Raw genomic sequence first — 13114 nt, 5'->3', positions numbered from 1 at the left:
CTACAACCCTGAGACAAAAAGATTGATTTCATTCTAAAGTAATACATATCGATATGGACCTTAAGATGTGGTATCCACCTTGACAAAAGTATGTATTGTGTGAAAGTCCAAAACAACAGTGAATTTCACTTCATCTTCAGCCAACACTCTTTGAAAAGCTTTGCTGCCCCGTGTGAGGATCGAACTCACGACCTTCAGATTATGAGACTGACGCGCTACCTACTGCGCTAACGAGGCCTTCTTGCAAAAATGTCCAAAAAGAAAAAAAATATATTGATACCGAACTTCAGATTTTGACAGTGATGTTGAAAACCACCGTGCCAAAATATATGTATGGTCTGAAATTCTACAAGCCCTGAGACAAAAAGATTGATTTCATTCTAAAGTAATACATATCGATATGGACCTTAAGATGTGGTATCCACCTTGACAAAAGTATGTATTGTGTGAAAGTCCAAACGACAGTGAATTCATTTTCACTTAATCTTCAGCCAACACTCTTTTGAAAAGCTTTGCTGCCCCGTGTGAGGATCGACTCACGACCTTCAGATTATGAGACTGACGCGCTACCTACTGCGCTAACGAGGCCCTTCTTGCAAAAATGTCCAAAAGAGAAAAAAATATATTGATACCGAAACTTCAGATTTTGACAGTGATGTTGAAACCACCGTGCCAAAATATATGTATGGTCTGAAATTCTACAAGCCCTGAGACAAAAGATTGATTTCATTCTAAAGTAATACATATCGATATGGACCTTAAGATGTGGTATCCACCTTGACAAAAGTATGTATTGTGTGAAAGTCCAAAACGACAGTGAATTCATTTTACTTCATCTTCAAGCCAACACTCTTTTGAAAAGCTTGCTGCCCCGTGTGAGGATCGAACTCACGACCTTCAGATTATGAGACTGACGCGCTACCTACTGCGCTAACGAGGCCCTTCTTGCAAAAATGTCCAAAAAGAAAAAATATATATGTTGATACCGAACTTCAGATTTTGACAGTGATGTTGAAACCACCGTGCCAAAATATATGTATGGTCTGAAATTCTACAAGCCCTGAGACAAAAAGATTGATTTCATTCTAAAGTAATACATATCGATATGGACCTTAAGATGTGGTATCCACCTTGACAAAAGTATGTATTGTGTGAAAGTCCAAAACAACAGTGAATTCATTTTCACTTCAGCCAACACTCTTTTGAAAAGCTTTGCTGCCCCGTGTGAGGATCGAACTCACGACCTTCAGATTATGAGACTGACGCGCTACCTACTGCGCTAACGAGGCCCTTCTTGCAAAAATGTCCAAAAAGAAAAAATATATATGTTGATACCGAACTTCAGATTTTGACAGTGATGTTGAAACCACCGTGCCAAAATATATGTATGGTCTGAAATTCTACAAGCCCTGAGACAAAAAGATTGATTTCATTCTAAAGTAATACATATCGATATGGACCTTAAGATGTGGTATCCACCTTGACAAAAGTATGTATTGTGTGAAAGTCCAAAACAACAGTGAATTCATTTTCACTTCATCTTCAGCCAACACTCTTTTGAAAAGCTTGCTGCCCCGTGTGAGGATCGAACTCACGACCTTCAGATTATGAGACTGACGCGCTACCTACTGCGCTAACGAGGCCCTTCTTGCAAACATTTCCAAAAAGAAAAAAAATATTGATACCGAACTTCAGATTTTGACAGTGATGTTGAAACCACCGTGCCAAAATATATGTATGGTCTGAAATTCTACAACCTGTGAGACAAAAAGATTGATTTCATTCTAAAGTAATACATATCGATATGGACCTTAAGATGTGGTATCCACCTTGACAAAAGTATGTATTGTGTGAAAGTCCAAAACGACAGTGAATTCATTTTCACTTCATCTTCAGCCAACACTCTTTTGAAAAGCTTTGCTGCCCCGTGTGAGGATCGAACTCACGACCTTCAGATTATGAGACTGACGCGCTACCTACTGCGCTAACGAGGCCCTTCTTGCAAAAATGTCCAAAAGAAGAAAAAAAATATTGATACCGAAATTCAGATTTTGACAGTGATGTTGAAACCACCGTGCCAAAATATATGTATGGTCTGAAATTCTACAAGCCCTGAGACAAAAAGATTGATTTCATTCTAAAGTAATACATATCGATATGGACCTTAAGATGTGGTATCCACCTTGACAAAAGTATGTATTGTGTGAAAGTCCAAAACAAAAGTGAATTCATTTTCAGCCAACACTCTTTTGAAAATCTTTGCTGCCCCGTGTGAGGATCAGACTCACGACCTTCAGATTATGAGACTGACGCGCTACCTACTGCGCTAACGAGGCCCTTCTTGCAAAAATGTCCAAACAGAAAAAAAATATATGTGATACCGAACTTCAGATTTTGACAGTGATGTTGAAACCACCGTGCCAAAATATATGTATGGTCTGAAATTCTACAAGCCCTGAGACAAAAAGATTGATTTCATTCTAAAGTAATACATATCGATATGGACCTTAAGATGTGGTATCCACCTTGACAAAAGTATGTATTGTGTGAAAGTCCAAAACAACAGTGAATTCATTTTCACTTCATCTTCAGCCAACACTCTTTTGAAAAGCTTTGCTGCCCCGTGTGAGGATCGAACTCACGACCTTCAGATTATGAGACTGACGCGCTACCTACTGCGCTAACGAGGCCCTTCTTGCAAAAATGTCCAAAAAGAAAAAATATATTTGATACCGAACTTCAGATTTTGACAGTGATGTTGAAACCACCGTGCCAAAATATATGTATGGTCTGAAATTCTACAAGCCCTGAGACAAAAAGATTGATTTCATTCTAAAGTAATACATATCGATATGGACCTTAAGATGTGGTATCCACCTTGACAAAAGTATGTATTGTGTGAAAGTCCAAAACTACAGTGAATTCATTTCACTTCATCTTCAGCCAACACTCTTTTGAAAAGCTTTGCTGCCCCGTGTGAGGATCAGAACTCACGACCTTCAGATTATGAGACTGACGCGCTACCTACTGCGCTAACAAGGCCCTTCTTGCAAAAATTTCCAAAAAGAAAAAAATATATGTGATACCGAACTTCAGATTTTGACAGTGATGTTGAAACCACCGTGCCAAAATATATGTATGGTCTGAAATTCTACAAGCCCTGAGACAAAAAGATTGATTTCATTCTAAAGTAATACATATCGATATGGACCTTAAGATGTGGTATCCACCTTGACAAAAGTATGTATTGTGTGAAAGTCCAAAAGACAGTGAATTCATTTTCACTTCATCTTCAGCCAACACTCTTTTGAAAAGCTTTGCTGCCCCGTGTGAGGATCGAACTCACGACCTTCAGATTATGAGACTGACGCGCTACCTACTGCGCTAACGAGGCCCTTCTTGCAAACATTTCAAAAAGAAAAAAAAAATATTGATACCGAACTTCAGATTTTGACAGTGATGTTGAAACCACCGTGCCAAAATATATGTATGGTCTGAAATTCTACAACCTGTGAGACAAAAAGATTGATTTCATTCTAAAGTAATACATATCGATATGGACCTTAAGATGTGGTATCCACCTTGACAAAAGTATGTATTGTGTGAAAGTCCAAAACGACAGTGAATTCATTTTCACTTCATCTTCAGCCAACACTCTTTTGAAAAGCTTTGCTGCCCCGTGTGAGGATCGAACTCACGACCTTCAGATTATGAGACTGACGCGCTACCTACTGCGCTAACGAGGCCCTTCTTGCAAAAATGTCCAAAAAGAAGAAAAAAAATATTGATACCGAAATTCAGATTTTGACAGTGATGTTGAAACCACCGTGCCAAAATATATGTATGGTCTGAAATTCTACAAGCCCTGAGACAAAAAGATTGATTTCATTCTAAAGTAATACATATCGATATGGACCTTAAGATGTGGTATCCACCTTGACAAAAGTATGTATTGTGTGAAAGTCCAAAACAAAAGTGAATTCATTTTCAGCCAACACTCTTTTGAAAATCTTTGCTGCCCCGTGTGAGGATCAGACTCACGACCTTTAGATTATGAGACTGACGCGCTACCTACTGCGCTAACGAGGCCATTCTTGCAAAAATGTCCAAACAGAAAAAAAATATATGTGATACCGAACTTCAGATTTTGACAGTGATGTTAAACCACCGTGCCAAAATATATGTATGGTCTGAAATTCTACAAGCCCTGAGACAAAAATATTGATTTCATTCTAAAGTAATACTTATCGATATGGACCTTAAGATGTGGTATCCACCTTGACAAAAGTATGTATTGTGTGAAAGTACAAAACAACAGTGAAATCATTTTCACTTCATCTTCAGCCAACACTCTTTTGAAAAGCTTTGCTGCCCCGTGTGAGGATCGAACTCACGACCTTCAGATTATGAGACTGACGCGCTACCTACTGCGCTAACGAGGCCATTCTTGCAAAAATGTCCAAACAGAAAAAATATATATGTTGATACCGAACTTCAGATTTTGACAGTGATGTTGAAACCACCGTGCCAAAATATATGTATGGTCTGAAATTCTACAAGCCCTGAGACAAAAATATTGATTTCATTCTAAAGTAATACTTATCGATATGGACCTTAAGATGTGGTATCCACCTTGACAAAAGTATGTATTGTGTGAAAGTCCAAAACTACAGTGAATTCATTTTCAGCCAACACTCTTTTGAAAAGCTTTGCTGCCCCGTGTGAGGATCGAACTCACGACCTTCAGATTATGAGACTGACGCGCTACCTACTGCGCTAACGAGGCCCTTCTTGCAAAAATGTCCAAAAGAAAAAATATATATTGATACCGAACTTCAGATTTTGACAGTGATGTTGAAACCACCGTGCCAAAATATATGTATGGTCTGAAATTCTACAAGCCCTGAGACAAAAAGATTGATTTCATTCTAAAGTAATACATATCGATATGGACCTTAAGATGTGGTATCCACCTTGACAAAAGTATGTATTGTGTGAAAGTCCAAAACGACAGTGATTTCATTTTCACTTCATCTTCAGCCAACACTCTTTTGAAAAGCTTATGCTTCCCCGTGTGAGGATCGAACTCACGACCTTCAGTTATGAGACTGACACGCTACCTACTGCGCTAACGAGGCCATTCTTGTGAAAATTTCCAAAAAGAAGAAAAAAAATATTGATACCGAAATTCAGATTTTGACAGTGATGTTGAAACCACCATGCCAAAATATATATATGGTCTGAAATTCTACAAGCCCTGAGACAAAAAGATTGATTTCATTCTAAAGTAATACATATCGATATGGACCTTTAAGATGTGGTATCCACCTTGACAAAAGTATGTATTGTGTGAAAGTCCAAAACGACAGTGAATTCATTTTCACTTGATCTTCAGCCAACACTCTTTTGAAAAGCTTTGCTGCCCGTGTGAGGATCGAACTCACGACCTTCAGATTATGAGACTGACGCGCTACCTACTGCGCTAACGAGGCCCTTCTTGCAAAATGTTCCAAAAAGAAGAAAAAAATATTGATACCGAAATTCAGATTTTGACAGTGATGTTGAAACCACCGTGCCAAAATATATGTATGGTCTGAAATTCTACAAGCCCTGAGACAAAAAGATTGATTTCATTCTAAAGTAATACATATCGATATGGACCTTAAGATGTGGTATCCACCTTGACAAAAGTATGTATTGTGCTGAAAGTCCAAAACGACAGTGAATTCATTTTCACTTCATCTTCAGCCAACACTCTTTTGAAAAGCTTTGCTGCCCCGTGTGAGGATCAAACTCACGACCTTCAGATTATGAGACTGACACGCTACCTACTGCGCTAACGAGGCCCTTCTTGCAAAATTTCCAAAAAGAAGAAAAAAAATATTGATACCGAACTTCAGATTTTGACAGTGATGTTGAAACCACCAGTGCCAAAATATATGTATGGTCTGAAATTCTACAAGCCCTGAGACAAAAAGATTGATTTCATTCTAAAGTAATACATATCGATATGGACCTTAAGATGTGGTATCCACCTTGACAAAAGTATGTATTGTGTGAAAGTCCAAAACAACAGTGAATTCATTTCACTTCATCTTCAGCCAACACTCTTTTGAAAAGCTTTGCTGCCCCGTGTGAGGATCGAACTCACGACCTTCAGATTATGAGACTGACGCGCTACCTACTGCGCTAACGAGGCCCTTCTTGCAAAATGTCCAAACAGAAAAAATATATATTGATACCGAACTTCAGATTTTGACAGTGATGTTGAAACCACCGTGCCAAAATATATGTATGGTCTGAAATTCTACAAGCCCTGAGACAAAAAGATTGATTTCATTCTAAAGTAATACATATCGATATGGACCTTAAGATGTGGTATCCACCTTGACAAAAGTATGTATTGTGTGAAAGTCCAAAACAACAGTGAATTCATTTTCACTTCATCTTCAGCCAACACTCTTTTGAAAAGCTTTGCTGCCCCGTGTGAGGATCGAACTCACGACCTTCAGATTATGAGACTGACGCGCTACCTACTGCGCTAACGAGGCCCTTCTTGCAAAAATTTCCAAAAAGAAGAAAAAAATATTGATACCGAAATTCAGATTTTGACAGTGATGTTGAAACCACCGTGCCAAAATATATGTATGGTCTGAAATTCTACAACCTGTAGACAAAAAGATTGATTTCATTCTAAAGTAATACATATCGATATGGACCTTAAGATGTGGTATCCACCTTGACAAAAGTATGTATTGTGTGAAAGTCCAAAACGACAGTGAATTCATTTTCACTTCATCTTCAGCCAACACTCTTTTGAAAAGCTTTGCTGCCCCGTGTGAGGATCGAACTCACGACCTTCAGATTATGAGACTGACACGCTACCTACTGCGCTAACGAGGCCCTTCTTGTGCAAAATTTCCAAAAAGAAGAAAAAAATATTGATACCGAACTTAAGATTTTGACAGTCATGTTGAAACCACCGTGCCAAAATATATGTATGGTCTGAAATTCTACAAGCCCTGAGACAAAAAGATTGATTTCATTCTAAAGTAATACATATCGATATGGACCTTAAGATGTGGTATCCACCTTGACAAAAGTATGTATTGTGTGAAAGTCCAAAACAACAGTGAATTCATTTTCAGCCAACACTCTTTTGAAAATCTTTGCTGCCCCGTGTGAGGATCAGACTCACGACCTTCAGATTATGAGACTGACGCGCTACCTACTGCGCTAACGAGGCCCTTCTTGCAAAATGTCCAAACAGAAAAAATATATATGTTGATACCGAACTTCAGATTTTGACAGTGATGTTGAAACCACCGTGCCAAAATATATGTATGGTCTGAAATTCTACAAGCCCTGAGACAAAAATATTGATTTCATTCTAAAGTAATACATATCGATATGGACCTTAAGATGTGGTATCCACCTTGACAAAAGTATGTATTGTGTGAAAGTCCAAAATGACCGTGAATTCATTTTCAGCCAACACTGTCTTTTTGAAAAGCTTTGCTGCCCTGTGTGAGGATCGAACTAACGACCTTCAGATTATGAGACTGACGCGCTACCTACTGCGCTAACGAGGCCCTTCTTGCAAACATTTTCAAAAAGAAGAAAAAAAATATTGATACCGAACTTCAGATTTTGACAGTGATGTTGAAACCACCGTGCCAAAATATATGTATGGTCTGAAATTCTACAACCTGTGAGACAAAAAGATTGATTTCATTCTAAAGTAATACATATCGATATGGACCTTAAGATGTGGTATCCACCTTGACAAAAGTATGTATTGTGTGAAAGTCCAAAACAACAGTGAATTCATTTTCACTTCATCTTCAGCCTACACTCTTTTGAAAAGCATTGCTGCCCCGTGTGAGGATCGAACTCACGACCTTCAGATTATGAGACTGACGCGCTACCTACTGCGCTAACGAGGCCCTTCTTGCAAAAATGTCCAAAAAGAAGAAAAAAAATATTGATACTGAAATTCAGATTTTGACAGTGATGTTGAAACCACCGTGCTAAAATATATGTATGGTCTGAAATTCTACAAGCCCTGAGACAAAAAGATTGATTTCATTCTAAAGTAATACATATCGATATGGACCTTAAGATGTGGTATCCACCTTGACAAAAGTATGTATTGTGTGAAAGTCCAAAACAAAAGTGAATTCATTTTCAGCCAACACTCTTTTGAAAATCTTTGCTGCCCCGTGTGAGGATCGAACTCACGACCTTCAGATTATGAGACTGACGCGCTACCTACTGCGCTAACGAGGCCCTTCTTGCAAAAATGTCCAAACAGAAAAAAAATATATGTTGATACCGAACTTCAGATTTTGACAGTGATGTTGAAACCACAGTGCCAAAATATATGTATGGTCTGAAATTCTACAAGCCCTGAGACAAAAAGATTGATTTCATTCTAAAGTAATACATATCGATATGGACCTTAAGATGTGGTATCCACCTTGACAAAAGTATGTATTGTGTGAAAGTCCAATACGACAGTGAATTCATTTTCACTTCATCTTCAGCCAACACTCTTTTGAAAGCTTTGCTGCCCCGTGTGAGGATCGGACTCACGACCTTCAGATTATGATACTGATGCGCTATCTACTGCGTTCACGAGGCCCTTCTTGCAAAAATGTCCAAACAGAAAAAATATATATATTGATACCGAACTTCAGATTTTGACAGTGATGTTGAAACCACCGTGCCAAAATATATGTATGGTCTAAAATTTTACAACCGCTGAGACAAAAAGATTGATTTCATTCTAAAGTAATACATATCGATATGGACCTTAAGATGTGGTATCCATCTTGACAGAAGTATGTATTGTGTGAAAGTCCAAAATGTCAGTGAATTCATTTTCACTTCATCTTCAGCCAAAACTCTTTTGAAAAGTTTTGCTGCCCCGTGTGAGGATCGAACTCACGACCTTCAGATTATGAGACTGACGCGCTACCTACTGCGCTAACAAGGCCCTTCTTGCAAAAATGTCCAAAAAGAAGAAAAAAAATATTGATACCGAACTTCAGATTTTGACAGTGATGTTGAAACCACCGTGCTAAAATATATGTATGGTCTGAAATTCTACAAGCCCTGAGACAAAAAGATTGATTTCATTCTAAAGTAATACATATCGATATGGACCTTAAGATGTGGTATCCACCTTGACAAAAGTATGTATTGTGTGAAAGTACAAAACAACAGTGAATCATTTTCACTTCATCTTCAGCCAACACTCTTTTGAAAAGCTTTGCTGCCCCGTGTGAGGATCGAACTCACGACCTTCAGATTATGAGACTGACGCGCTACCTACTGCGCTAACGAGGCCCTTCTTGCGAAAATTTCCAAAAAGTAGAAAAAAAATATTGATACCGAAATTCAGATTTTGACAGTGATGTTGAAACCACCGTGCCAAAATATATGTATGGTCTGAAATTCTACAAGCCCTGAGACAAAAAGATTGATTTCATTCTAAAGTAATACATATCGATATGGACCTTAAGATGTGGTATCCACCTTGACAAAAGTATGTATTGTGTGAAAGTCCAAAACGACAGTGAATTCATTTTCACTTCATCTTCAGCCAACACTCTTTTGAAAAGCTTTGCTGCCCCGTGTGAGGATCGAACTCACGACCTTCAGATTATGAGACTGACGCGCTACCTACTGCGCTAACGAGGTCCTTCTTGCAAAATGTCCAAAAAGAAGAAAAAAAATATTGATACCGAAATTCAGATTTTGACAGTGATGTTGAAACCACCGTGCCAAAATATATGTATGGTCTGAAATTCTACAAGCCCTGAGACAAAAAGATTGATTTCATTCTAAAGTAATACATATCGATATGGACCTTAAGATGTGGTATCCACCTTGACAAAAGTATGTATTGTGTGAAAGTCCAAAATGACAGTGAATTCATTTTCAGTTCATCTTCAGGCAAAAATCTTTTGAAACGCTTTGCTGCCAAGTGTGAGGACCGAACTCACGACCTTCAGATTATGAGACTGACGCGCTACCTACTGCGCTAACAAGGCCCTTCTTGCAAAAATGTCCAAAAAGAAGAAAAAAAATATTGCTACCGAAATTCAGATTTTGACAGTGATGTTGAAACCACCGTGCCAAAATATATGTATGGTCTGAAATTCTACAACCTGTCAGACAAAAAGATTGATTTCATTCTAAAGTAATACATATCGATATGGAACTTAAGATGTGGTATCCACCTTGACAAAAGTATGTATTGTGTTAAAGTCCAAAACAACAGTGAATTCATCTTCAGCCAACACTGTCTTTTTAAAAGCTTTGATGCCCTGTGTGAGGATCGAACTCACGACCTTCAGATTATGAGACTGACGCGCTACCTACTGCGCTAACGAGGACCTTCTTCCAAAAATGTCCAAACAGAAAAAATATATATGTTGATACCGAACTTCAGATTTTGACAATGATGTTGAAACCACCGTGCCAAAATATATGTATGGTCTGAAATTCTACAAGCCCTGAGACAAAAAGATTGATTTCATTCTAAAGTAATACTTATCGATATGGACCTTAAGATGTGGTATCCACCTTGACAAAAGTATGTATTGTGTGAAAGTCCAAAACGACAGTGAATTCATTTTCACTTCATCCAACACTCTTTTGAAAAGATTTGCTGCCCCGTGTGAGGATCGATCTAACGACATTCAGATTATGAGACTGACACGCTACCTACTGCGCTAACGAGGCCCTTCTTGCAAAAATGTCCAAAAAGAAGAAAAAAAATATTGCTACCGAAATTCAGATTTTGACAGTGATGTTGAAACCACCATGCCGAAATATATGTATGGTCTGAAATTCTACAAGCCCTGAGACAAAAAGATTGATTTCATTCTAAAGTAATACATATCGATATGGACCTTAAGATGTGGTATCCACCTTGACAAAAGTATGTATTGTGTGAAAGTCCAAAACGACAGTGATTTCATTTTCACTTCATCTTCAGCCAACAATCTTTTGAAAAGCTTTCCCGTGTGAGGATCGAACTCACGACCTTCAGATTATGAGACTGACACGCTACCTACTGCGCTAACGAGGCCCTTCTTGTGAAAATTTCCAAAAAGAAGAAAAAAAATATTGATACCGAAATTCAGATTTTGACAGTGATGTTGAAACCACCATGCCGAAATATATGTATGGTCTGAAATTCTACAAGCCCTGAGACAAAAAGATTGATTTCATTCTAAAGTAATACATATCGATATGGACCTTAAGATGTGGTATCCACCTTGACAAAAGTATGTATTGTGTGAAAGTCCAAAACAACAGTGAATTCATTTTCACCTTCAGCCAACACTGTCTTTTTAAAAGCTTTGCTGCCCTGTGTGAGGATCGAACTAACAACATTCAGATTATGAGACTGACGCGCTACCTACTGCGCTAACGAGGCCCTTCTTGCAAACATTTTCAAAAAGAAAAAAAAAATATTGATACCGAACTTCAGATTTTGACAGTGATGTTGAAACCACCGTGCCAAAATATATGTATGGTCTGAAATTCTACAACCTGTGAGACAAAAAGATTGATTTCATTCTAAAGTAATACATATCGATATGGACCTTAAGATGTGGTATCCACCTTGACAAAAGTATGTATTGTGTGAAAGTCCAAAACAAAAGTGAATTCATTTTCAGCCAACACTCTTTTGAAAAGTTTTGCTGCCCCGTGTGAGGATCGAACTCACGACATTCAGATTATGAGACTGACGCGCTACCTACTGCGCTAACGAGGCCCTTCTTTCAAAAATGTCAAAAAGAAGAAAAAAAATATTGCTACCGAAATTCAGATTTTGACAGTGATGTTGAAACCACCGTGCTAAAATATATGTATGGTCTGAAATTCTACAAGCCCTGAGACAAAAAGATTGATTTCATTCTAAAGTTATACATATCGATATGGACCTTAAGATGTGGTATCCACCTTGACAAAAGTATGTATTGTGTGAAAGGCCAAAACAACAGTGAATTCATTTTCACTTCATCATCAGCCAACACTCTTTTGAAAAGCTTTGCTGCCGCGTGTGAGGATCGAACTCACGACCTTCAGATTATGAGACTGAGGAGCTACCTAGTGCGCTAACGAGGCACTTCTTGCAAAAATGTCCAAAAAGAAGAAAAAAAATATTGCTACCGAAATTCAGATTTTGACAGTGATGTTGAAACCACCGTGCTAAAATATATGTATGGTCTGAAATTCTACAACCCCTGAGACAAAAAGATTGATTTCATTCTAAAGTAATACATATCGATATGGACCTTAAGATGTGGTATCCACCTTGACAAACGTATGTATTGTGTGAAAGTTCAAAACAACAGTGAATTCATTTTCAGCCAACACTGTCTTCTTGAAAGCTTTGCTGCCCCGTGTGAGGATCGAACTCACGACCTTCAGATTATGAGACTGACACTCTACCTACTGCGCTAACGAGGCCCTTCTTGTGAAAATTTCCAAAAAGAAGAAAAAAAATATTGATACCGAAATTCAGATTTTGACAGTGATGTTGAAACCACCATGCCAAAATATATGTATGGTCTGAAATTCTACAAGCCCTGAGACAAAAAGATTGATTTCATTCTAAAGTAATACATATCGATATGGACCTTTAGATGTGGTATCCACCTTGACAAAAGTATGTATTGTCTGAAAGTCCAAAACGACAGTGAATTCATTTTCACTTCATCTTCAGCCAACACTCTTTTGAAAAGCTTTGCTGCCCCGTTTGAGGATCGAACTCACGACCTTCAGATTATCAGACTGACACGCTACCTACTGTGCTAACGAGGCCCTTCTTGTGAAATTTCCAAAAAGAAGAAAAAAAATATTGATACCGCAATTCAGATTTTGACAGTGATGTTGAAACCACCATGACAAAATATATGTATGGTCGGAAATTCTACAAGCCCTGAGACAAAAAGATTGATTTCATTCTAAAGTAATACATATCGATATGGACCTTAAGATGTGGTATCCACCTTGACAAAAGTATGTATTGTGTGAAAGTCCAAAATGACAGTGAATTCATTTTCAGTTCATCTTCAGGCAAAAATCTTTT

General features: G+C 38.0%; 16 non-coding genes across 16 annotated transcripts; all 16 read right to left on the bottom strand.

Moving 5' to 3' along the window:
• Positions 1 to 164: 164 nt before the first annotated feature.
• On the bottom strand, positions 165 to 237 carry trnam-cau (transfer RNA methionine (anticodon CAU)). Its single transcript has one exon. It is a non-coding gene; the product is annotated as a tRNA-Met (tRNA).
• Positions 238 to 867: 630 nt separating this feature from the next.
• Positions 868 to 940, bottom strand: trnam-cau (transfer RNA methionine (anticodon CAU)). Its single transcript has one exon. It is a non-coding gene; the product is annotated as a tRNA-Met (tRNA).
• A 276-nt stretch (positions 941 to 1216) lies between these two features.
• On the bottom strand, positions 1217 to 1289 carry trnam-cau (transfer RNA methionine (anticodon CAU)). The gene has a single exon. It is a non-coding gene; the product is annotated as a tRNA-Met (tRNA).
• Positions 1290 to 1570: 281 nt separating this feature from the next.
• On the bottom strand, positions 1571 to 1643 carry trnam-cau (transfer RNA methionine (anticodon CAU)). Its single transcript has one exon. It is a non-coding gene; the product is annotated as a tRNA-Met (tRNA).
• A 278-nt stretch (positions 1644 to 1921) lies between these two features.
• Positions 1922 to 1994, bottom strand: trnam-cau (transfer RNA methionine (anticodon CAU)). Its single transcript has one exon. It is a non-coding gene; the product is annotated as a tRNA-Met (tRNA).
• Positions 1995 to 2617: 623 nt separating this feature from the next.
• On the bottom strand, positions 2618 to 2690 carry trnam-cau (transfer RNA methionine (anticodon CAU)). Its single transcript has one exon. It is a non-coding gene; the product is annotated as a tRNA-Met (tRNA).
• A 631-nt stretch (positions 2691 to 3321) lies between these two features.
• On the bottom strand, positions 3322 to 3394 carry trnam-cau (transfer RNA methionine (anticodon CAU)). Its single transcript has one exon. It is a non-coding gene; the product is annotated as a tRNA-Met (tRNA).
• Positions 3395 to 3673: 279 nt separating this feature from the next.
• On the bottom strand, positions 3674 to 3746 carry trnam-cau (transfer RNA methionine (anticodon CAU)). The gene has a single exon. It is a non-coding gene; the product is annotated as a tRNA-Met (tRNA).
• A 623-nt stretch (positions 3747 to 4369) lies between these two features.
• On the bottom strand, positions 4370 to 4442 carry trnam-cau (transfer RNA methionine (anticodon CAU)). The gene has a single exon. It is a non-coding gene; the product is annotated as a tRNA-Met (tRNA).
• Positions 4443 to 4713: 271 nt separating this feature from the next.
• trnam-cau (transfer RNA methionine (anticodon CAU)) lies at positions 4714 to 4786 on the bottom strand. Its single transcript has one exon. It is a non-coding gene; the product is annotated as a tRNA-Met (tRNA).
• A 1340-nt stretch (positions 4787 to 6126) lies between these two features.
• trnam-cau (transfer RNA methionine (anticodon CAU)) lies at positions 6127 to 6199 on the bottom strand. The gene has a single exon. It is a non-coding gene; the product is annotated as a tRNA-Met (tRNA).
• Positions 6200 to 6478: 279 nt separating this feature from the next.
• Positions 6479 to 6551, bottom strand: trnam-cau (transfer RNA methionine (anticodon CAU)). Its single transcript has one exon. It is a non-coding gene; the product is annotated as a tRNA-Met (tRNA).
• Positions 6552 to 7873: 1322 nt separating this feature from the next.
• trnam-cau (transfer RNA methionine (anticodon CAU)) lies at positions 7874 to 7946 on the bottom strand. Its single transcript has one exon. It is a non-coding gene; the product is annotated as a tRNA-Met (tRNA).
• A 270-nt stretch (positions 7947 to 8216) lies between these two features.
• trnam-cau (transfer RNA methionine (anticodon CAU)) lies at positions 8217 to 8289 on the bottom strand. Its single transcript has one exon. It is a non-coding gene; the product is annotated as a tRNA-Met (tRNA).
• A 989-nt stretch (positions 8290 to 9278) lies between these two features.
• Positions 9279 to 9351, bottom strand: trnam-cau (transfer RNA methionine (anticodon CAU)). Its single transcript has one exon. It is a non-coding gene; the product is annotated as a tRNA-Met (tRNA).
• A 3422-nt stretch (positions 9352 to 12773) lies between these two features.
• On the bottom strand, positions 12774 to 12846 carry trnai-gau (transfer RNA isoleucine (anticodon GAU)). The gene has a single exon. It is a non-coding gene; the product is annotated as a tRNA-Ile (tRNA).
• Positions 12847 to 13114: the final 268 nt, after the last annotated feature.

This window comes from Oncorhynchus kisutch, unplaced genomic scaffold, assembly GCF_002021735.2.
Source record: "Oncorhynchus kisutch isolate 150728-3 unplaced genomic scaffold, Okis_V2 scaffold1122, whole genome shotgun sequence".
Taxonomy (NCBI): Eukaryota; Metazoa; Chordata; class Actinopteri; order Salmoniformes; family Salmonidae; genus Oncorhynchus; species Oncorhynchus kisutch.
Note: the sequence above shows the minus strand (reverse complement) of the source record. Positions and strands in the feature narration are given on the sequence as shown.